At 37.3% G+C, this 24,988-nt stretch overlaps 1 pseudogene across 1 annotated transcript in view; it reads left to right on the top strand.

The window, feature by feature from the left end:
- The window catches only part of LOC309653626 (ELKS/Rab6-interacting/CAST family member 1-like), a 176,968-nt pseudogene that overhangs the window by 51,945 nt on the left and 100,035 nt on the right, over positions 1-24,988 (top strand). Inside the window, exon 4 of the transcript XR_014268837.1 lies at positions 22,706-23,121. The product of XR_014268837.1 is annotated as an ELKS/Rab6-interacting/CAST family member 1-like (transcript). The remainder of the gene's footprint in view (positions 1-22,705; positions 23,122-24,988) is intronic.

Raw genomic sequence — 24,988 nt, 5'->3', positions numbered from 1 at the left:
TATATGTATAAATATATAAAATACTTCTTCTTTATCCATTCACCTATTGATGGACATTTAGGTTACTTCCATGTCTTGGCTATTGTAATAGAGCTGCAGTGAACACTGGGTTGCATGTATCTTTTTGAGTTATGTTTTTCTCTGGATATATGCCCAGGAGTGGGATTGCTGGATCATATGGTAACTCTATTTTTAGTTTCTTCAGGAACCTCCATACTGTTCTCCATAGTGGGTGCACCAATTTACATTCCCACCATCAGTGTAAGAAGGTTCCCTTTTCTCCATGCCCTCTCCAGCATTTATTGTTTGTAGATTTTTTTTGATGATGGCCACTCTTACTGATGTGAGGTGATATCTCATTGTTGTTTTGCTTTGCATTTCTCTAATAGCAGTGTTGAGCATCTTTTCATGTGCCTTTTGGCCATCTATATGTCTTCTTTGGAGAAATGTCTATTTAGATCTACTGCCCATTTTTTGATTGGGTGGTTTGTTTTTTGATATTGAGCTGCATGAGCTGCTTGTATATTTTGGAGATTAATCCTTTGTCAATTGCTTCAGTTGCAAATATTTTCTCCCATTCTGAGGGTTGTCTTTTCATCTTGTTTATGGTTTCCTTTGCTGTGCAAAAGCTTTGAAGCTTCATTAGGTTCCATTTGTTTATTTTTGTTTTTATTTCCATTTCTCTAGGAGGTGGGTCAAAAAGGATCTTTCTGTGATTTATGTCATAGAGTGTTCTGCCTCTGTTTTCCTCTTAAGAGTTTTATAGTGTCTTGCCTTACATTTAGGTCTTTAGTCCATTTTGAGTTTATTTTTGTGTATGGTATTAGGGAGTGTTCTGATTTCATTCTTTTACATGTACCTGTCCAGTTTTCCCAGCACCACTTATTGAAGAGGCTGTCTTTTCTCCAGTGTATATTCTTGCCTCCTTTATCAAAGATAAGGTGACCATATGTGTGTGGGTTTATCTCTGGGCTTTCTGTCCTGTTCCACTGATCTATATTTCTGTTTTTGTGCCAGTACCATACTGTCTTGATTACTGTAGCTTTGTAGTATTGTCTGAAGTCAGGGAGCCTGATTCCTCCAACTCCATTTTTCTTTCTCAAGATTGCTTTGGCTATTCGGGGTCTTTTGTGTTTCCATGCAAATTGTGAAATTTTTTGTTTTAGTTCTGTGAAAAATGCCATCGGTAGTTTGATAGGGATTGCACTGAACCTGTAGATTGCTTTGGGTAGTATAGTCATTTTCACAATGTTGATTGTGGATTTGTCCATTTCTTCCAGGTTGTCCATTTTATTGGCGTATGGTTGCTTGTAGTAATCTCTCATGATCCTTTGTATTTCTGCAGTGTCAGTTGTTACTTCTTTTTCATTTCTAATTCTATTGATCTGAGTCTTCTCAGACTTTATTCTTGATGAGTCCGGCTAATGGTTTATCAATTTTGTTTATCTTCTCAACGAACCAGCTTTTAGTTTTATTGATCTTTGGTATCGTTTCCTTCATTTCTTTTTCATTTATTTCTGATCTGATCTTTATGATTTCTTTCCTTCTGCTAACTTTGGGGTTTTTTTGTTCTTCTTTCTCTAATTGCTTTAGGTAGAAGGTTAGGTTGTTTATTTGAGATGTTTCTTGTTTCTTGAGGTAGGATTGTATTGCTATAAACTTCCCTCTTAGAACTGCTTTTGCTGCATCCCATAGGTTTTGGGTCGTCGTGTTTTCATTGTCATTTGTTTCTAGGTATTTTTTGATTTCCTCTTTGATTTCTTCAGTGATCTCTTGTTTATTAAGTAGTGTATTGTTTAGCCTCCATGTGTTTGTATTTTTTACAAATTTTTTCCTGTAATTGATATCTAGTCTCATAGCATTGTGGTCAGGAAAGATACTTGATACAATTTCAATTTTCTTAAATTTGTCAAGGCTTGCTTTGTGACCCAAGATATGATCTATCCTGGAGAATGTTCCATGAGCACCTGAGAAGAAAGTATATTCTGTTGTTTTTGGATGGAATGTCCTATAAATATCAATTAAGTCCATCTTGTTTAATGTATCATTTAAAGCTTGTGTTTCCTTATTTATTTTCATTTTGGATGATCTGTCCATTGGTGAAAGTGGGATGTTAAAAGTCCCCTACTATGATTGTGTTACTGTCGATTTTCCCTTTTACGGCTGTTAGCCTTTGCCTTATGTTTTGAGGTGCTCCAATGTTGGGTGCCTAAATATTTGCAATTGTTATATTCTTGTTGGATTGATCCCTTGATCATTATGTAGTGTCCTTCCTTGTCTCTTGTAACATTCTTTATTGTAAAGTCTGTTTTGTCTGATAAGAGAATTGTTACTCCAGCTTTCTTTTGATTTCCATTTGCATAAAATATCTTTTTCCATCCCTTCACTTTCAGTCTGTATGTGTCCCTAGGTCTGAAGTGGGTCTCTTGTAGACAGCATATATACAGGTCTTGTTTTTGTATCAATTCAGCAGTCTGTGTCTTTTGGTTGGAGCATTTAATCCATTTACATTTAAGGTAATGATCGATATGTATGTTCCTATTACCATTTTCTTAATTGTTTTGGGTTTGTTATTGTAGGTCTTTTCCTTCTCTTGTGTTTCCTGCCTAGAGAAGTTCCTTGAGCATTTGTTGTAAAGCTGGTTTGGCGGTGCTGAATTGTCTTAGCTTTTGCTTGTCTGTAAAGGTTTTAATTTCTCCATGAAATCTGAATGAGATCCTTGCTGGGTAGAGTAATCTTGGTTGTAGGTTTTTCCCTTTCATCACTTTAAATATGTCCTGCCACTCCCTTCTGGCTTGCAGAGTTTCTTCTGAAAGATCAGCTGTTAACCTTATGGGGATTCCCTTGTATGTTATTTGTTGCTTTTCCCTTGCTGCTTGTAATATTTTTTCTTTGTATTTAGTTTTTGATAGTTTGATTAATATGTGTCTTCGTGTGTTTCTCCTTGGATTTCTCCTGCCTGGGACTCTCTGTGCTTCCTGGACTTGGTTGACTATTTCCTTTCCCACATTAGGGAAGTTTTCAACTATAATCTCTTCAAATATTTTCTCAGTCCCTTTCTTTTTCTCTTCTTCTTCTGGGATCCCTATAATTCGAATGTTGGTGCGTTTAATGTTGTCCCAGAGGTCTCTGAGACTGTCCTTAATTCTTTTCATTCTTTTTTCTTTTTTCTTCTCTGCAGTAGTTATTTCCACTATTTTATCTTCCAGGTCACTTATCCATTCTCCTTCCTTAGTTATTCTGCTGTTGATTCCTTCTAGAGAATTTTTAATTTCATTTATTGTGTTGTTCATCCTTGTTGTTTATTCTTTAGTTCTTCTAGGTCCTTGTTAAACGTTTCTTGTATTTTCTCCATTCTACTTCCAAGATTTTGGATCATCTTTGCTGTCATTACTCTGAATTCTTTTTCATGTAGATGCCTATTTCCTCTTCATTTGTTTGGTCTGGTGGGTTCTTACTTTGCTCCTTCATCTGCTGTGTGTTTCTCTGTCTTCTCATTTTGCTTAACTTACTGTGTTTGGGGTCTCCGTTTTGCAGGCTGCAGGTTCGTAGTTCCCGTTGTTTTTGGTGTCTGCTCCCAGTGGCTAAGGTTGGTTCAGTGGGTTGTGTAGGCTTCCTGGTGGAGGGGACTGGTACCTGTGTTCTGGTGGATGAGGCTGGATCTTGTCTTTCTGGTGGGCAGGTCCACGTCTGGTGGTGTGTTTTGGGGTGTCTGTGACCTTTTTATGATTTTCGGCAGCCTCTCTGCTAATGGGTGGAGTTGTGTTCCTGTCTTGCTGATTGTTTGGCATAGTGTGTCCAGCACTGTAGCTTACTGGTCGTTGAGTGGAGCTGGGTCTTCGCATTGAGATGGAGATCTCTGGGAGAGATTTTGCCATTTGATATTACGTGGAGCTGGGAGGTCTCTGGTGGACCCATGTCCTGAACTCGGCTCTCCCACCTCAGAGACACAGGCCTGGCACCTGGCCAGAGCACCAAGACCCTGTCAGCCACATGGCTCAGAAGAAAAGGGAGAAAAAAAAGAAATAAAATAAAGTTATTAACATAAAAAATAAAAAATAATTATTGAAAATTAAAAAAATTAAAAAGTAATTAAAAAAAAAGAAAAAAAAAAGAAGAGAGCAGCCAAACCAAAAAACAAATCCACCAATGATAACAAACGCTAAAAACTATACTAAGAAAAAAAACAAAAAACGGACAGACAGAACCCTAGGACAATTGGTAAAAGCAAAGCTATACAGGCAAAATCACACGAAGTCCACTGCCTCACTTTGGGGATGATTCATTGTCTATTTAGGTATTCCACAGATGCAGGGTACATCAAGTTGATTGTGGAGATTTAATCCGCTGCTCCTAAGGCTTCTGGTAGAGATTTCCGTTTCCTTCTTTGTTCACACAGCTCCCGGGGTTCAGCTTTGGATTTGGCCTCTCCTCTCCATGTAGGTTGCCTGAGGGCGTTTGTTCCTGCCCAGACAGGACAGGGTTAAAGTAGCAGCTGATGCCGGGGCTCTGGCTCACCTAGGCCTGGGGGGAGGGAGGAGTACAGAATGCGGTGGTGAGCCTGTGGTGGCGGAGGCTGGCGTGACATTGCACCAGCCTGAGGCGCGCCGTGTGTCCTCCCGGGGAAGTTGTCCCTGCATCACGGGACCCTGGCAGTCGGGGGCTGCACATGCTTCCGGGAGGGGAGGTGTGGATAGTGACCTGTGCTTGCACACAGGCTTCTTGGTGGCTGCACCTGCAGCCTTAGCGTCTCATGCCAGTCTCTGGTGTCCGTGCTGATAGCCTCGGCTCGCGCCCGTCTCTGGAGCTCATTTAGGAGGTCCTCTGAATCCCCTCTCCTCACGCGCCCGAAACAATGGTCTCTTGCCTCTTCGGCAGCTCCAGACTTTTCCCGGACACCCTCCCGGCTAGCTGTGGCACGCTAGCCCCCTTCGGGCTGTGTTCACGCAGCCAACCCCAGTACTCTCCCTGGGGTCTGACCTCCGAAGCCCGAGCCTCAGCTCCCAGCCCCCGCCCGCCCTGGCGGGTGAGCAGACAAGCCTCTCGGGCTGGTGAGTGCTGGTCGGCACCGATCCTCTGTGAGGGAATCTCTCCGCTTTGCCTTCCGCACCCCCGTTGCTGCGCTCTCCTCCGTGGCTCTGAAGCTTCGCCCTGCCACACCCTGTCTCTGCCAGTGAAGGGGCTTCCTAGTGCGTGGAAACCTTTCTTCCTTCACAGCTCCCTCCCACTGGTGCGGGTCCCGTCCCTATTCTTTTGTCTCTGTTTTTTCTTTTTTCTTTTGCCCTACCCAGGTACGTGGGGAGTTTCTTGCCTTTTGGGAGGTCTGAGGTCCTCTGCTAGTGTTCAGTAGGTGTTCTGTAGGAGTTGTTCCACACGTAGATGTATTTATGATGTATTTGTGGGGAGGAAGGTGATCTCCATGTGTTACTCTTTCGCCATCTTGAAGGTCTCCCCACTTTTCAGTTTTTTTTGTCATATGTATTACTGTTATGGCCATCTTTATTAATACATTTTCACATTTCTGATTATTTTCCTATGATAGGTTGTTAAAAAATTGAATCTATTCATCAGAGGGGATCAAAGGAATTATAGGAGAGGTTTTCCCGCATACGTTTATGTATTCTTAAAATGTTTTAACACTTATGTTTATTACTTTGTAATGAGAAAATGTTACAAAAATGACCCTACAAATTACTATATTATCCACCTTATATTTGGAGAGAAAAGCAACATTGCTAGAAGATAGTTTCTGCTTCCTAAGGATGATACAGTTGTGCTTATAAAATAAAAGAGATGAATATACTTATTGACACACTGTCTTCTAGAAGGATTGGACCACTTTAGGTGATCAGGCATGTAAGAATGCATGTATCACCTTACCTGTTCATATAATGTTTAAAAATCTTTTGCCTGAAAAAAAACTTTTACCTCTTTCATAGATTAAAAAGTTTTGTCTTACCTTGCTTTCATTTGCAATTCTTTGTTTACATTTTCATGTGTTTATTGTCAATTTGCATATTGTCTGTGATTGGTATATTCCTATTTGTTAATTTCTCTTGGGGACAGTAAGGTCTTAGTATTTCATTGACGTTTATGGGCTTTTTCAATAGTGAGGATAAAGTACTTTCACAGTTGTGAATAATTTTTAGTTTTTGTCATTTGCTCATTAGTTTTTGACTTTTGATGTTTATAATTCTAGATTTCTAAGCAGTAAAATGTACTATACTTTTCTTAGATTTGTAATTTGTAATTTTTTTGTAATTTCTTACATTTCGTTTTTTGTTTAGAAAGTCCTTCCCTATCTGAATATCATTAAATATGTTATATTTATTCTTTTTATTTTCTAATTAATTTGCATTTTATACCTAGTTCTTTAATCTTCCTGGAACTTATTTTTAATTTTGTGTGGGGAGAACGTATTTATTTTGATGTTTTCCTAATAATTGCAAAGCTTTCTAAATACTGTGATCAGTCTCTTTTCTTTTGGTTTGTGGCATTTCCTTTTTCTTTCTTAAGTGCTTAATTATTGTGAGATTTGTTCCATTGATCTCTTTGTTGATATTCTTTTTCCAGGACTACATTGATTTGATTATAACAGGCTTTCAATTTGTATTAATGGCCGATTGGGTGTTGAAAAAAATGTCCTTCAAATATATATGTACACACACACACACATATACATATATATATATATATATGCTGTTCTTAACTCTTTATTCTTATGTGCTGCCAGACATTCTTACCCCACTCTTATATGCTGGCTGCCTCAGGTGTCAGCTTAAATGGTACGTCTTCAAAGAGACCTTCCCTAACCATCCTGCCTAAAGTAGGGCAGTCTGTGCCAGTATCAGCACAAATAAATCAGTCAGCCTTTCAGAAGTCATTTCCTTTCACACCAAATCTTCCAGATGCAGTTCTCATGTTCCTCATTATTGGGTGAGCTGTTAAAATGAAGACAACTATTGATCCACCGTCAGCTCCTATTTAATTGCTTAAAACTTCCAGCAATTAAATAGGAGCAAATTCTGTCATTTAAGAGAAGTGACTTACTATTGAAGAGTATAAATTCTAAAGTTGTAGTTAAAAAACTTATACAGTACATTTTTTTTTAATACAGTACATTTTTGATTATGTCCTAGATGAAAAAGACAGCCAGTGTCTGGGACAAAAGATCAGCAAGGCTCTGTAAAACCTTTGTCCCAGTTTAAAATGAAGTATTAGGACATCTGTGCCATAGAGATTCAAGCTAGTGTCCCTGAGAATTTTCAGCTGCACCAGAGTGGTGATTGCTCAACAGACTAAACTGGAGAGTGTGGGATAATTATCACAAGAGGACCACATACAATGATGACATGGAAAGTGATTAGTTACAAACAATCAATAGCATAAGAAAAGGATATTAAAAGAAAGTTTTTAGAGGTACTGATTTCAATGAGAAAAGGCTGGTGAGATATTTTGATTCTTTATTAATTGGTTTTCTTCATGCAGGGCTTTCAAAAAGAAAACAAGTAATTTGAGCACACTAACCAACTTTATTTTTCATGAAAAAAGAAAGCCCTTTGTGATTTTAATGCTGCTTAACTCTTTTCTTCACTGTTCATGTGGTTATAATCTTAAGCAAACAAACAAAAAATTGCTCTTATAAGGCTGTGGTGCTTCAATGGCAGTAATGGCACTGACCCTAGTACAATTTTCAGTAGATAAACAGAGCTAATTGATTTATAACCATTATTCTAATTAAATAATCATAAATAATAAGCTTCATGTTAGGGATTATGTTATCAAGTGTGTTGTTTTGTCCTTATTTCTCACATGTTTTACTTTGGTGAAGAATTACAAGCTGTAAATGGTACAGATGAACCGGTTTTCAGGGCAGAAATAGACACAGATGTAGAGAACAAACGTATGGGCACCAAGGGGGGAAAGTGGCGGGGAGGGTGGGTGGTGGTGGGATGAACTGGGAGATTGGGATTGACATGTATACACTAATATGTATAAAACAGATAACTAATAAGAACCTGCTGTATAAAAAAATAAATAAAATAAACTTCAAAAATTCAAAAAAAGAAAAAAAAAAATTACAAGCTGTAATCCAAATGAATTGAAGGGACTATTGAGATGATCCAGTCATTGCTTTTTGAAAAACACTTTAAGCTGCAGACCCCTTTTTCAAATGAGTAGTATTCAGATATGAAAATAAAACTTATTATTTATTAATTAACTAATTTATTTTTTGGCTGTGTTGGGTCTTCGTTGCTGCGCACAGGCTTTCCCTAGTTGCGGCGAGCGGCGTGGGGCGCAGGCTTCTCATTGCGGTGGCCTCTCTTGTTGTGGAGCCGGGATCTAGAGCGCAGGCTCAGTAGTTGTGGTGCACGGGCTTAGTTGCTCTGCGGCATGTGGGATCTTCCTGGACCAGGGCTCGAACCCGTGTCCCCTGCATTGGCAGGTGGATTCCCAACCATGGTGCCACCAGGCAAGTGCCTAAAACTTACTTTAAGAAGTAAAATGAAAAAGAAGGCAAAGCTGTTCTGATCGAGACAGGACTGGGGAGCCCAGATGCCCCAGTGTGGCCCCGCCAGGCATTCCCTGAAGATGTTCTTTAGAACCCCTAGGGCTCCCCAGGGCTGGGTTCAATAAGCCACTAACCAAACCTTTTGATTTTACAAACAGTAGCAACAACAGTAACTGCCATTTATTGATAATTTACAGTGTGATAGGTGTTCTGTCTTACTGCTAATTATTATAATAACCCTGTAGATTAAGTTTCATAATGTTCATAGTATAGATTAATAAATTAAGGCTCAGAGTATTTAGTTAACTTCACTGAAGTCATCCTGATGGAACCAGGAATTGAACCCAGAGCCAGATCTTTCTTGGTCTGTGTTCTCCCCTTAGAGAAAGGGTCCTTATCAACTTCTTTCAGTTTCTGTGACACAGTTTTCCTGATTTCTACCCACTTCTCTGACTGCTCCTCTTGTCTCCTTTGCCCGCCTCTTACCCTCTGCCTGCCATCTAATGTTGAATCAGTCCTATGACTATCTCCTCTTGCTGTGTTTTCTTTTCCTAGGGAGGCTCATTCACTACCTTGGCCTCAGTTAACATCTGTGTATCAGAGCTTCCACACTTAGCATCTTTAGCTCATATCATTCCTCTAAGCTCCAGACCCACATGCCCAGTTGCTCCCTCAAACCTTTTCTCAGCATCTCAAAAGCACATTACATTCAGCTCAAGATTTCCCCTCAATTCTGGTCCTTCCTTATTTTTTCCCATTTTTGTTTATGGTGCCACCAACTTGTCCATGGTGTGTAAGTCAGAAACTTCAGAATTTTCCTTGATTGCTTCATTCCCTCATTTCCCACCCTGCCAGTCAAATCCTGGTGATCTTTTTTCTCTGAAGTATTTCTGTAAGCCATCCATTTTCCCACCCCACAGCCACTGTCATAGTTTGGTCATGTCACTGTTGGCTGACATTATTGCATTGGTCTCCCAATTTTCCCGTCTTTCTGTTTCCCCCTGATATGCAGCCTCATTGCAGCCAGTCTGAGCTTTTGAAAGTGCCCATGTGATGTTTGAATCCTGGCTCCACCACTCACTAGTTATGTGAGCTTGGCAGGCTGCTAAGTCTTTCCAAACCTTAGTTTCCTCATCTGTAAAATGGTTATATCATTCTTACCTCATGTACTTGTTCTAAGAATTAAATGTGGTAGTATGTGCCCGGCATCACTATTAGTGATGATGGTAGAGATGATCATACTCTGCTCAAAACTTTTTCAGGGCTTCCTGTTGCCCTTAAAGTCCAAAACTCTTGTCACACTTCCTTGGTGCTCAGTCTCCTTAATCCCTCAAATGTGGTGTGCCCCCCCCCTCCTTCTTGAGGGTCTTCTCCTAAGTAGTCTTCTCCTCACAGTAGAAGTGTTGTGTCTTTAAATACTTAATGGAAGTTAACTTATTCTTCAGATCTCACCCAGCCCCCAAATCTTCTCTTATCTTTTACTACCTTGGATTTATAGCTTTTATCCCTGTTTGCAGTTATAATTGTGTATTTTTGTTGCTGTTGGGATTAATGACTCTCTTATCCACCATTATCTGTCTTAATCTACCTTTATATGGAGACAGACCATGTTTATTATACCCACCTGCCATGGTATCTCTGTCAGGGAGCTTAATGCTTGCTACTAACTAAAGATCTTTCTTCCGTCAGTGAGGGATTATACTTCAGTATTATTTTTCTGTTCTCCAATGTTTGGTTAAGTTTATTTTTCAACAGCACTGCCTCCTTTGTGGGCAGAATTGTCTGAAATGGACTCTTTCATGTTAATTACTAGTTCTTGTTCTTGATGGAGAGAACTCCCAAGGTAGCCGGAGCCCTCTCAGAATCTGTCATTCTTCTGGTATTGAAATAGGCTAGGGGTTCGTTTTTCCGCCTAGGATAAAGTGCTGTTCTTGTGTTCCTGTAGGTTTTGTGTTTTTGTGGCACTTGTCTATACATTGGGATTCATATTTTCTTTTGCTTAAGTCTGTATAAGAAATATGACATATTTTAGGTCCACTAACGTCGTCAAATGTTCCTTTGTGAACCTCTCATTTAAGTTTTCTTGTTTTTGTTTAGATACCTTGGGTTAAGCAAGTAGCTTTATTTAAAAAGCCAATTTTCCTTATAATATGGGGATCAAAGAATGTGTTCTTAAAAGCTGTCAGAAAAAACGAATTATATAAGCATCTATCCCAATTCATAAGTTTAGTTTAAAAATATTTTAAACATTAGTAATGAATCAGGTATCCCTGTGTTACTTTTTTGTTTCTCAAATACCTGAGAGAAAAAAGAAGCCTGCTTATTTATTTATTTTCCAATAAATATGAAAGGGATAGAAAGGAAATTCTTGAAACTGTTGATTATTGTTGCTTTCAGATTTTCAGTGTCCTTATCTCTAAGATCATTTTTATAGGAATCTTTGACATCAAAATTTTGGTACTGAGATTAAAGTAGTTGTATTTTGTGGGGATTCTCAGGGAAAGATGCCATTTTAGGAAGTAGGGTGAGCGGAGAGAAATTAGGATTCTTTCCAATCTTTTCTGTTTCTTCTCTCATTCCTTCTTTCAGAGAGAAAAGATCCTATGGATAGAATTTTTGCTTCTTAAAAAAAATTCTCAAGCCTTACAGCGATACTTGGGCTCTGCTAATTAAAGTAGCTTCATAAGTAATAACTTTCTTTGAAAACACTGTCTTTATTCCTTATGGATGGAATTGAATGCACAATCATTTAGCTTTTCTTTTTTTTTTTTTTTTTAAAGTAACAACCCAATCCATTTCCACCAAAAATTTCCTTCTAGGAAAGTGGTTTTATGATCAGTGGAAAGTGTTATATGATTAATGGTTCTGTAGATATGAAAGTTATAGGCTGGATATCTGCTCCCTTTTATCATCTGTGTCATGCATCTTGTTTATAGTAAATTGAAAAAGGTACATTTAAATGACCAGTAAGGTTGAAGACACGCTCTACTACCTGGCAGTTTCATTTCTGTGTGTCTCCTTGAGAGAAACTTTTGCACATGTGCACAAGGAGACAGGTAGATGTACATGTGCTTGTCGTTACAGTGAAAAAAGTGGAAAAACATCTAACTGTTCCTTAAGTAGGTGAGTGGATAAGTTGGTATTTATTCACAAAATGGAATATGAGTACACAGTCCCTTCCTCCAAAATACTTAGGACACATGTATGTTGGAATTTAGATGTTTTTCAGATTTTGAAAGGTAATCCAGTATATAAACTGTATATTGTGTAATACTCCCATTGGGATCTGGACAATACCCAGTAATCAAACATATTAAATCTGTAGCAAAACTTAGGAATATTCATATTAAATTGGATAAATAAATGGTAAATAGCCTCATAGCAGTTGAGTCAGGTTTTTCCATTAAGCTTGGAGAAAAATGTAGTCTTTTTAAAGCTCTTTGGATTTTAGAATTTTGGATAAGGAATTGTGAAACCTGTATTATACAGTTCATAAAAGTGAATGAGCTAGAGTTATGTATATCAGTGTGGATAAATCTCAAACACGTTTTTAAAAAATTGAAGTATTGTTGACATATTATATTAGTTTCAATATTTTGCTATTGGGATACATTACAAAATGATCAACACACTGGGTCTGGTTAACATCCATCACCACACATAGTTACAAAGAACTTCTTTTTCTTGGGATGAGAACTTTTAAGATCTACTCTCTTAGCAACTTTCAAATATGTAATACAGTGTTATTAACTATAGTCACCATGCTGTACATTATATTCCCAGGACTTATTTATTTTTATAACTGGAAGTTTGTACCTTTTGACTCCCTTTACCCATTTCACCCACTCCCTGTCCCCCACCCCTGGCAACCACCAATCTGTTCTCTACCTGTGAGCTTGTGGTTCCGCCCCCCCCCACCCCGAAATGGTAAGATTTTATTTTTTTTATGGCTGAATAATATCCCATTGTGTATATCTATACACATATATGTATAGATATACACACCACATTTTCTTTATCCATTCATCCATTGATGGACACTTAGGTTGTTTCTATATCTTGGGTATTATAAATAATGCTGCAGTGAACATGGGGGTGTGGATATCTTTTCGAGTTAGTTATTTTTGTTTTCTTTGGATAAAAACTCAGAAGTGGAATTGCTGGATCTAATGGCAGTTCTATTTTTAATTTTTTGAGGAACCTCCATTACTGTTTCCTATAGTGGCTATACCAGTTTACATTCTCAGACACATTATGTTGAGTAACATGAGCAATTTGCAAAGAGAATCAAGAACAGATGACATCACTTCTGTGAATTTTCAATAAGCAACAGTGAGGGGTGGGGGAGAGAGAGAGAGATATCTGAAGCAAATAAGGCAAATTGTTGATGGTGATTTCCATACGTTGTTGTATATTTGAATGAGTCTCTGTAGCCCCGAGCTTCTGCTTTCTTCTCTAACCTTTTTAAGAATGCAGGGTTACAGTTGAATTAGGTGATAGAGCATAATACATGTTGGGACTGGAAGTGTTCTTAAAATCAACTAAATTATCCTTTTTTCTTTTAAGTGAAGTCATTCCTACTTGTTAAGAAATTATCTTGAATATTGATTTACTTTTCCCTTTTCTGACCTATGTCTGTTACTTTTTTCTCTTTTAATATATTTATTTTTTGTTGGAGTATAGTTTACATACAGCAAAATACATGGATCTTCCGTATCATAGTTCCATGAGTTTTGACAAATGCCAGTAGTCGTATAATGCAGTCTTACGAAGATATAGAACATTTCCATCATCCCATAAGGTTCCCTTGAGCTCCTTCCCAATCAGTATTTTCCCTGCCCCGAACACATAGATAGTGTTCTAATTCCTTTCACTTTAGATTAGTTTTGCCTGCTCTAGAACCTCCTATACATGGAACCATATAGTCTGTACTCTGTTGTGTTTGGCTTCTTTTGCTCAGTGTACTATATTTTTTTTTTAAAGTTTATTCGTGTTGTTGCATGTATCCATAGTCATCCTAATATTGAGTAGTTTTCATTGCATGGATATTGCATAATCAATTTATCCATTCTCCTGTTGATGGGGTTGTTTCCAGTTTTGGCTCTTATGAATAAAGCGGTTGTAAACATTTCTATACAGATGTGTTTGTGGCCATGTTTTTATTTCTCTTGCGGAAATATCTAGGAGTGGAATCGCTGGGTCATAGGGTAAGTGCATGTTTAACTTTCCCCTAAAAGTATGCAGTCAGCTGAAGTGAAGTGAAAGATTTTGTGGTCATAGACCTAAGTATTCAAATTGAAAATATAACGCGATGAGTAAATATGGATGTAGGAGATGAATGAAAATAATGGTAACACATGTATTTATTGGAGTTTATGTGATAAAATTGGTGAGAGTCGAGAAAACAAATGTATTTTCCTTTTAAATACCCCGTGAAGATCCCATATGGTTTTATTTCTTCTCAACATGCTGTTAAAACATGAAGCAATCTTTTGTATTGTCTGTTTACTACCTAAATTGATTTTCAAAAAAATTTTATTAATTTTTAAAGATTTCTTTTATCTACTTAACATTTTTACAGAAGCATGTGCAAAAGAGTCTTTGATATGCCTTATTTGATGGTTGCCATGGAAAAATTAAGGGATTGTATACAAAAAAAATATTTATACCTTGGTGTTTTGCTTTTGAAACAATTATGATTTTCTCCATAATAGTTTGACTTTTTATTGTTATTTTATCCCCAGATGCTTCTTTGGTTTTATTTATCAAGATTCTCTTTCTCTCTCTTTTTAATTACACTTTTTAAAGATTTGTTCCTTGTAGAGAAATGCAGTTAAATTTTATATGTTGATCTTATATGCGCCAGGCTTGCTAAACTCTTTTTTTTTTTAAATATTTAATTATTTATTTGTTTTATTTTTGGCTGCGTCAGGTCTTAGTTGCTGCACGCAGGATATTCCGTGCGGCATGCAGGATCTTTCGTTGCGGAGCGCGGGCTCCAGAGCGTGTGGGCTCTGGTGGGCTCTGTAGTTGTGGCACGTGAGCTGAGTTGCCCCGTGGCATGTGGGATGCAGAACCCACGTCCTCTGCATTAGAAGGTGGATTCTTAACCACTGGACCACCAGGGAAGTCCCTTGCTGGACTCTTAATTATACAGATATTTTGTCTGTAATTTCTTCTGAGTTTTCTTCCTACAATCTCTGTATAATGACTTTCTTGCTTTCTAATTCTTATACCTTTGGTTTCCTTCTCTTGTCGTAACTGCACTTGGTCTTAGTATCTCTAGAACAAAATACAACAGTGGACTGTTGTAGTCTATCAGTTGCCTAGTGTAGATTTGAATTTTTACAAGAAAGCCCATTATTAAAGAGGTAAGTCTTGGAAAAAAATGTGAGTAATTTGGTTGGTTTATTCTGGTTAGCTGATGTTCTTGGTATATGTTCTATGCTATTTTCTCCCCAAGACAGAATTATTTATGTAAATAATTTTGATGGGCTTCATTTCAGTTTAACACAGTTTAGTGATAGTGTGTGTGAAAACATCTTAAACAATGGCAGTGTACAGGAGTGCTTTTCTGTAAGATTGTAAGGTCATGATCTCTTTGTACTCTCCCTCAATATCAGTCTTCCTTGCCTCTTTTCTTTCTCTGGAGGAAAAGCGGGGGGGGAAAGGAAAAAGGAATTCTATAGCTTCTGGAAAGCTTTGGGCACACAGTGACTTCAGTGTTGACATGGGTCTGTGGGACACAGACATTAGCCCGTTAGCTTTATGCCAGCAGGGACCCGCCCCCCCCCCCCCCCCCCACCTCACAGTCAAGCTGCTGCCTCCGGTGTGTGTTTATTCAGCTGAATGCACTCCCAGTTGTAGCATTGCCAGGGTTAGCTCTTAACATGTTGACAGCTGATAGGTATCGCTTAACTCTTCTTTCTTTACCCTTCTTTCTTCACCCTTCTTGATTTATATACTAGTATTTCAGGGACTAAATCTGGGAATTTTGTTAACCTCATTGACGTCTGTTGCAGGTGCTTGAAACTTTTGGGTTGTAGAGCATGAAGAAAGAAGTGAGGTTGATACTTAAAATGCTGCTAGACTGAACAGTACCTTTATGGTCCCTTGTATTTAATTCTGCCTTTGCTTTGTTAGTACTGAGCATTCTCAAGTTAAACACTATGGAAATGGTTACTATAGGATCCCTCTGCTGGTTGATTTTACTTTTAAGGTTAAAAAAATTTTTATTTTGATGTTATTTTTTAATGGAATGACGTCTTCAATCCTGACATTGCTTAGGATGATATTTTTACTACTGTAATATCTGGTTTGGGATATTATCTTTTCTTCTTTCTGTACTTTTCTTCCTCCACCCATTCCTTCCTCTCTATTTCTGCCTTTTGTTCAGTTTGAGAGTCAGACAGGCTTTCTAGAGGAGGTAATGCCTGATCTAAGGATGAAAGGACAGGTAGGATTTAGCTGGGAGTGAAAGTGAGGGAACGGGTAGAGGATATTCTTTATTTATATTTATTTAATTTATTTATTTAACATCTTTATTGGAGTGTAATTGCTTTACAATGGTGTGTTAGTTTTCTGCTTTATAACGAAGTGAATCAGTTATACATATACATATACTCTTTAAGTAGAGGTTAAGGGGTAAGTAAATGGTATGGGAGTTTGGGTAACTGAAAGCTATTTGGAATTTCTAGAACTTGTACTAAAATCAGTTTATTGTCACTTGAGTTGTTGTCTTGATGAGCACACAATAATAGAATGTATTATGACCTCGGGACTTCCCCATTTTGATAGTATTTTTGTTTATTCTTTAATTTCTCCTCTGGGTTATGCTGGCATAAAGGCAGATGTTCTTTTTTCTCTCCTGGATTCAGTAGCAGAGAGTAGCTGCTAGGAATCTGGAATAATTGCTTGTTCATTTTCTTGACTCTGACATCTGTTTTAGAGGAGAATAAGCTCGAAGTAGCATTCATTTAAACAATTTAATCTATCCATTTGAATGCTGGTATGGTTGTTTCTTGCATTGTAGTATGTCTCTTGCTGGTGTTTATTTAGATCAGTCTGAGAACTTGGTTTTGGTTTAATATTTGAGAGTTTACAGTGTGCTTTGCTGCACAGAAAATAAATCCTTGTCAGCAACGGAAAGAATACTAGACTAATGATCAGACGAAATGAACTACCTAGAGGCTCTTGCTTTGTCTCAGTCTTGGAGGTTGAGACTCATTAAAAAACGTTGAGTTTCTTCTAAAATGATAGAAATTAGAATACTTTCTTTTCATATTAAAGATTCATGAATCCAAATCATAGTGATCTTATAGAATCTGAACTTCATTCGAATATGTTGCATATATAATAAGTGCTTTTATGTGTCCCATTTCTCGTTGTTGAATATTCTTAATTTAAAATTTATAATAAGGTATAGTGCTGGTGTGTGAGTGTGTATATATAGCTATTAAGTTTTACCACTTTGTAAGCTCTGTTTTTGGATAAGAACTCTATCCTACACTTTTGGTGTATGTTGTATATAGTATTAAAAGTATAAAAGATTCTTGTTGACAGTTAATTATTTGAAAATGCTTCTCTTCACTTCAGATCAAACACAAATAAATCCAGAGTGTATAATTAACATTTTTTTAAAAATTAGGATTGCATTTAGTATTTTGACCAATTTGTATTTGAGATAGAATTTTTTGTGTGTTAGCTGGTAAGGAACTAATTGTTACAGAATAAGAGTAATTCTCTCTGTTATAGGGGAAAGATATAATTTTCCAGGGACTTGATTTGCGTCTACTATCCAGTAGCCATTTACTTTCAAAATAATGCGTGAAAATTTGTTTTTGTCAATCTTTCATCAAAAATTTATTGAGCACTTACTATACCAAACACTGTGCCGTGCCCTAGAGTAACAAGATGAAAGTCCCAAGTTCTAGAAAGTTTTTCTTGAAGACAGATACAAAGAAAGAAATTGCAGATTGGGCTGGTAAGTGCTCTTCTTAGGGACACATACGGTACAGCACAGATCAGAACATCACAGAGCCTGAGGATCGACTTGGGTGATGTTAGTAAGAATTATTATAAACTCTTTTGCATCTTGCATTGATAAAGTTTCCTCAATGTATGTATTTACATGTTTCAGAAAAAAAATCGTTCTTAATTTAACATAATAGGATGCAGTACTGGTATTTTTTCTAATGGTTATCTTGACAAGTAGTGCATTGAACTCTCTGGGATACAGTATAATGTTTGTGATGATGACCATTTTCATGTATCCATAATATTCTTTTTCTGTAACTAAAAATAGCTCTAGACTCCTTGGTTCTGTCATTTTAGAAATCAGGATAAACTGGATCAAAGCGTTCTCTTGTTCAGAGAAACTAATGGAAGTTTTGCCTCAGAAGAGCTTCTGATATTTGTCTAAAATATATGAAGCATTGTTGTGATGTTTTGTTGTTTTTGAGATGTATTTTTCTAAAAAATGATCATAAACCCTATCAGGGATTTAAGAATTTTCATTACTATTGTTCACAACATCCTACCATTTCATTGAGATACAGCTTGGTGTAATTTTAGTACAATCCTTGGACTAAATTTGAAGCAGTTATTTTTCCAGTCTTCCAGCTCAAGCTGAGTGTTAGAGTGAGCAGAAGTAGACTAGTGAGTGTTGATGTACAATTTGGAATGTGAAAAGTGTGAGATCATTTTGGAGAGTGTCATAAGCAGAATTGCCAAATAGAAATTTTCCTAATATCTGACAACTGAGATTGTCCTGCTAAATTCAGCATGTGTTTTTGGTCGGTCATGGTAAATGTCTGTGATATGTGCAGATATGCTCCCTTTATCTTCAGTATGAATGTGCTAGAGAAAGAGCAGCCTGGCTTATTGCCTGCTGCTTCTTTCTTCTCCCAGGGGAGTTGGCAGGAATTTTAATAAAGTGAATCTAGCTTGACTGTAGCCTAAAGAAGGGGTGCTGATTCCCATTTCAATGGAGAAAATTGCTGTGTAGCCTTCTCGGCTACCAGTCAGAGCATCATTTTAATTCTGTATTCTAGTAAAATGGGTGCAAGCAGAGCTGAAGAAGCAGAGCTGAAGAAGCAGGGCACATTAGTCATTGTATTTTCTTTCTTCACCAAAACAGTGCTTGCCATACTAGTATAATCACAAGTGCTAAAGTGTATGTGAGACTGTTAGCTGTCGTCAACATCTGTTTCTCCTGATTTGAATGAATTTGGTGATGAGTGTCCAGAAAAGGAGGGACAGTTGTACCTAGAAATCAGTTTCATTGTTGAATTTAACTTCTGATATTTCCCTGTGGGATAAACTTGCTCAGAATTTATTTGGATTTTTTGACTTCCAAAGGTAAAGAATGAAACTGGAGGTTGATTCTAGGCTTCAGAGAATTAGCAATTTGACACATCTTTTTATTAAGGATTTTGAACTCCAGCAACTGTTGAGAATCTTTACAGCATGATGCGGGTAGTTAAATTTATTTAAAGAATCATATTCATGAATTCAAATACCTGATAATTTTATTGTAAATTTATTTTTCGTAAGAAAAAGCCAGTGCTTTTCGCGAGTTTGAAGACTGCCATAATTGAAAGTTCACTACTTGCTAAGCATAATACCAAAACCAGAAACTGTAAAAGAAGAGGTTCTTATCTTTGCACTAAAAAAATTCTGTATTTAAGTTGCCATAAACTATGTTAAAAGAAAAATGACAGATTTGGAAATATATTTGTAACATGCACAGCAGGCAAAAGGTTGTTTTCCAAATATAAAAAGATCTTAAAGTGGATTAGGAGAAAGGTTAAATGTCCCCAAAACAAAATGAGCAAAGAACAAGAACAGATGAGTCACAAAGGAAGGAATACAAAGCGCCTGTAGATACGTGAATAGATATTCAGTCTTACTTGTAATCAAAGAAAAGCCCAAAAAAGAAAGAGAAGAAAGAAAATACCCGGTTGTCAAAGGTATAGGAAAGTGCTCAGACATCGTTTGGTGGGAGTTTAAATCTGTACAGACCCTTTTAGAGATAATTTGTTGTGTGTATTAAAATCATAACTGCATACCCTCTGATCCAGGAATTCCACCTTTCAGAATTTATCTCCAGGAAAAATTTGGATAAATGTGCAGAGATACACATGTGAAGGTACCTGTTATAATAGTGGAAAATGAGAACCAAACTAAATATTTATCAATAGTTGTAAGTAAATTATTTAATATCAACACGTTGGAATTCTGTGGCAGGCATATTTTTTCCCCAGTGTTTAAAATCGTTGTAAAATACAGCTTACATTCACCATGTTAAATTTACCATCTTAAGCAATTTTCAGGTGTACAGTTCATAAGGTACATTCATACTGTTGTGCAGCCATCACCACCATCCATCTCCACAACTCTTCATCCTGTAAAACTGAATCTCTGCACCCATCAAACAGTCACTCCCTGTCTCCCGTCTCCCGTCTCCCCAGCCCCTGGCAACCACTCTTGTGCTTCCTGTCTCTGTGAGGTAGACTGCTCTAGGGACCTCATGTAAGTGGACTCGTGTAATATTTGTCTTTTGTGACGGGCTTATTTCATTTGGCATAGTGTCCATCCATGTGGCAGCGTGTGTCAGCATTTCCTTCCTTTTTGAGGCTGAAAAATATCATTAGGCATTTTTTTTAATTTAATTTTTGGGTGGGTAGTACATACATTTAGTTCAAATTCAAGAGGAGGGTTAGGAGGAGAGAAAGATGGGAAGTGGCTGGGAAGTGACTGCAGATGTATATGGGTTTTCTCTTAAGGGGTGATGGAAGTGTTCTAGAATTAGATAGTAGTGATCAATGTATAACTTTTAATATGCTGAAAACTGCTGACTTACACACTTTAAACCGGTGAACTTTATGGTATGTGTGAATTATGTCTCAATAAAGCTATTATTAAAAAATTTTCAATGTCAGTTACACTTCAGTTAAAAAAATTTTTATGCGGAATAGAATAAAGTTTCTTACATGTTGTCCCCCAGTGATTTCAGTTCGTTCCTCCCTTCTTCCCTTCTTGCCTTCCTCCGTTCCCCCAAATAACCATTAATTATTTCTTGTGTAACATTACAGAAGTATTTTTATTTCTTATGATATTTTTTATTTATAGTAAATAGTAAATATTTATTGTTCCCTCCCTTTTAACCAAAGTGGTAGCGAATTGAACACAGCCAAGCAGGCATCTCTGAAGTCTTTTCTCTTATTTTTAAAGGTAAAAATGCCCCTTTTTATTGATTACTTGCTTACTGTAGGGGATTTAGATAGTACAAAAAAGTATGAAGAAAAATGTAAAATCTACCCATACCGACACTGGTAATTGTTTGCATCCTTTTAGACTTTTCTCTGCATGTTTATACTTTTTAAAAATTAGAATCGTGATCATCCTATACTTGCTATTATATATCTGCTTTTTTACTCTTAATATGTTGTAACTGTAGTTTTTATCAGTAAATATAAATCTACATTTAAAAAAATTGATGCATAGTATTAAACTGGGTGGACATTTCTCATTTACTTAACTCATCACCTATTAATATCCATTTAGGTTGTTTCTAATTTTGTCGCTGGTGTAAACAACAGTGAGCGTCTTTGTACACTTGCCAGATCGTTTCCTTGAGATATTTACTGCTGTTTTGCAGTTTGCCAAAAATTTTAAACAATGTACGTTTTAACATATATGCCACAAAGATTTCAATGATATTATTAGCTCTGCGAAAAAATGGTGCAGGCATTTATATCCTCACTTTAAATATGAGGAATCTGAAACCCAGAAAGATGGCAATGTGTTCCAAATTAGGTTGCTCTTTAGTGTGAGAGCTGGAACTAAAACTCCTGTCTTCTGATTGTGGGTTAGTTTCCTTCCACTGTGGCACACTGCCAGACCTTGAATACAAAGGGTGATTTTCTATTGTTGCTTCTTCATTTCTAAAAACATGATTCTTGATGTAACTTCCTTTTAGGTTCTTTGTATAATGTTCTAGAATTTATCCATTCAGATTAAAGGTTCATATACCTTCGTTAGGGATACAGGCTAAAGATATACCCTCTGGAACATTTTACTAGCTTATCTGCTAGACTAACATTTTCATGTAATTACTCAAATTACTCACTTATATTGTTATCTTCTTCTGTATAAATAGCACACACAGCCTCAGTTTTTTGTGTTTTGTTTTTTGTTTTTAAAGCTTCAAGTTATCTAATTACCTTTGGGTACTAGCTTCAGTGGGCTGCGAGAATTGCTTTAATTCGAATGCCAGCTCTATTACTTACTGTGTGATCTTGGGGTGAGTTATTTAAGTCTCTGTATGCCTGGTGTCATCATCAATAAAATTCAAATAATAGTAGGGGTGAGATGTGACAGGGTGAAAGAGTGTCATGGACATATATACACTACCAAATGTAAAATAGATAGCTGGTGGGAAGCAGCCACATAGCACAGGGAGATCAGCTCGGTGCTATGTGACTGCCTGGGGGGGGTGGGATGGGGAGGGTGGGAGGGAGGGAGATGCGGGAGGGAGGAGATATGGGAACTTGTGTATATGTGTAGCTGATTCACTTTGTTATAAAGCAGAAACTAACACACCATTGTGAAGCAATTATACTTCAATACAGATGTTTAAAAAAAAAAAAGAAATGAAAAAAAAATAGTACATGTGTTATAGTGAGGATTAAATAAATTAACACATAAGGAGTGCTAAGCACATTCTGGCATGCACTCATATGTTTATTATTTAATGTGCTAACTTAATTGTAAAGCACTTAAAAGTCATTTTGTATTTTGACATCCTTTGTGTTTTTTGGTGAAATTTTTTGTATGATGTGTCCGTATTCCTATAGGTTTCTCCTGCCTTTCCCCACTCCTCACCTTCAGTTCCGTGTAATACCTTGTGTTAATCTTGAACAGTGTCTTTATTTAGTCAAGCAAAGTGAGGAGCTGCCAGACTTACCTTGTTTCCTGTTGGTAATAAACACAAATTAAATTACTGACATTTTACAGATTATCTCAATCAGTTTTAAAGACAGTGTAAAACAGAATAATGTGAATCCTCATTTGCTAAATGCAGGGTTCTGAGAGCTGTGGTAGCTGCTTTCTCATTCCCCGTAGTCTGCTTTGTTTCTGCTACTTGAGGAGGAAAGCTCATTTGGGTTTTCTTTTTTGTCTTTATACCAGCACATGCAAATGACAGTCCAGGCTCTCCAGGATGAATTGCGGATCCAGAGGGACCTGAACCAGCTGTTTCAACAGGATAGTAACAGTAGGACTGGTGAGCCTTGCGTGGCAGAGCTGACAGAGGAGAACTTTCAGAGGCTGCACACTGAGCATGAGCGGCAGGCCAAGGAGCTGTTCCTCCTTCGAAAGACTCTGGAGGAGATGGAGCTGCGGATTGAGACTCAGAAGCAAACCCTGAACGCTCGGGACGAATCCACAAGAAGCTTCTGGAGATGTTGCAGAGCAAGGGGCTTTCTGCTAAGGCTACTGAGGAGGACCATGAGAGAACAAGGAGGCTGGCAGAGGCAGAGATGCATGTCCACCGCCTCGAAAGCCTTTTGGAGCAGAAGGAAAAAGAGAACGCTCTGTTGAGAGAGGTGAGTGGCCACTTTCTCAGTTGTTATGACTGTCTTTTTTTCCTGATTAGTCAGCATTTTGACTTAGATAAATTTATATGCTCTCCTGAGCTAGTGCAAGGGAATTTCTTCTTTCTTACCTAAGTTCTGCACTGATTTCTGTTCTGATTTGCTGTCTTGTATGAGATGACATTGGCTGGCATGTATACTGGTTTAATACCTTTCTGGGGTTTTTTTCCCCCCTCCTGATTTCTGTAGACTCATTTTGTTGCTAGAGGGGCACAGAATTTTCTTGATTTGTTCCTCATGTATTGATTTGTTCATAGAGACACACACAACAAAACCAGAATTAAAGTAGCTAACTACTGCTCAATTTTAAAATATTAATAATTGAAAGTAAGCGATTCCCTCAGTTTCGGTGTGCTTATAAAGTCCTAGGCAGCAGTAATGGATGTTTGCCCTGTGGTTTCCATGGAAACTGTTGCCTTGCTGTAAAAGATAGGTGATAAAAATTATTTGCTGCCCTGGAGGCACAGCTAGAGGGAATGATACAGAGGTATGCTGTCACTTATTTTTAGAGAGGAAACTCAGACTTTAGCTGACCACTGTGTCTACTGATAATTTTTCACTTTTCTATGTAATGCTTCATTTTAAGAAAGCTTAAGTGAAGAATTCATCTTACATTGAATTAAAAAAAAATGACAGCTCTACTTCTCTGTATGAGGTCAGAGTCTTCAGATAATTTTCACATTTGGATAGGGGGAAAAAAAATCTCAGAACTATTTCAGTGCCAGTCTGAATAATCCCTTTTTAAATGAAGGGTGAGAAAGGCGGTTAAAAGCAGCAAAACAGCGACTTCCCCTGATGATGGCGGCGGTCTGTATCTGCTCTCTGCAATATGGTAGCCACTGGCTGCGTGTGACTGTTGAGCAGTTGAAATGTGGTTAGTGTGACTGAGGAACTGAAATTTAAATTTCATTTAAATATAACTAATTTAAAATTAAATTCAATTAATCAAATTTAAATTTAAGTATCTCAGTGTAGGTAGTGGCTACTGTATTGGGTAGTGCAGCGATGCATAATGCATGATGCGGGTAATGTTACCCGCTTTTCTTAATAATTTGTCTTGAACATCTTTCTTTGTCAGTACATGTAGAGTTTTGTAATTTCAGTTGAATTTATAATGTTCTGTTGCATTTATTTATACTTCTTACTGTTGAAAATTTAGACTGCTGTTAATTTTTCATTATTATAAAACTGTGCTGCACAGAATATCCCTAACCATATATCCCTGTACATTAATTGTTGTCTTTAGCATAAATTTCCAGAAATGAATTTGCTCAGGGTGTGTACGTTTTCAAAACTCTGAATATCAGTCTTGTCTCCCAGAGTGATTGGACCAGTTTATCCTCCCAGAAGCATATACTGTATTTTTACGGTTAATCTGCAGCTATGTATGTTACAATCTTCAAATTACTGGACTGTATTGTTTTAGAAAATTTTCTATCAACTGCTGTGTTGTAGGCACCATCCTGAGTTTCTTTCAGTTTACTTAAAGAGTTTATATTTTAATGAGGTAACCTGGAGCCTGGCCATAGAATATTGTAAGAGAAGGTGTAATCATCTCAAATAGCATGCAGCATGAAAACCCTACCAGCATCGTGATGAACTTTGAATGTTACGTTTTTACTCCTTCTGTTCTGAATATTTCAACCTGTGCCCATTTATTTTTGAGTTTTGGAGTTAATAAATAGTGAATAGTTAAGGATATGAAAAGCCACAGTGTTATTCTGGCAGAGAACAACCAGCAATATGGTGAATTTGAACAAGTAGTAGGAAAAAACATGAATTTAAGACTAATTTTGAAGTAACAAGCTCTACAAATATT

The sequence above is a fragment of the Balaenoptera physalus genome, assembly GCF_965194825.1.
Source record: "Balaenoptera physalus genome assembly, contig: HAP1_SCAFFOLD_717, whole genome shotgun sequence".
NCBI classification, from domain to species: Eukaryota; Metazoa; Chordata; class Mammalia; order Artiodactyla; family Balaenopteridae; genus Balaenoptera; species Balaenoptera physalus.
This window is presented reverse-complemented; position numbering and strand designations above follow the sequence as displayed.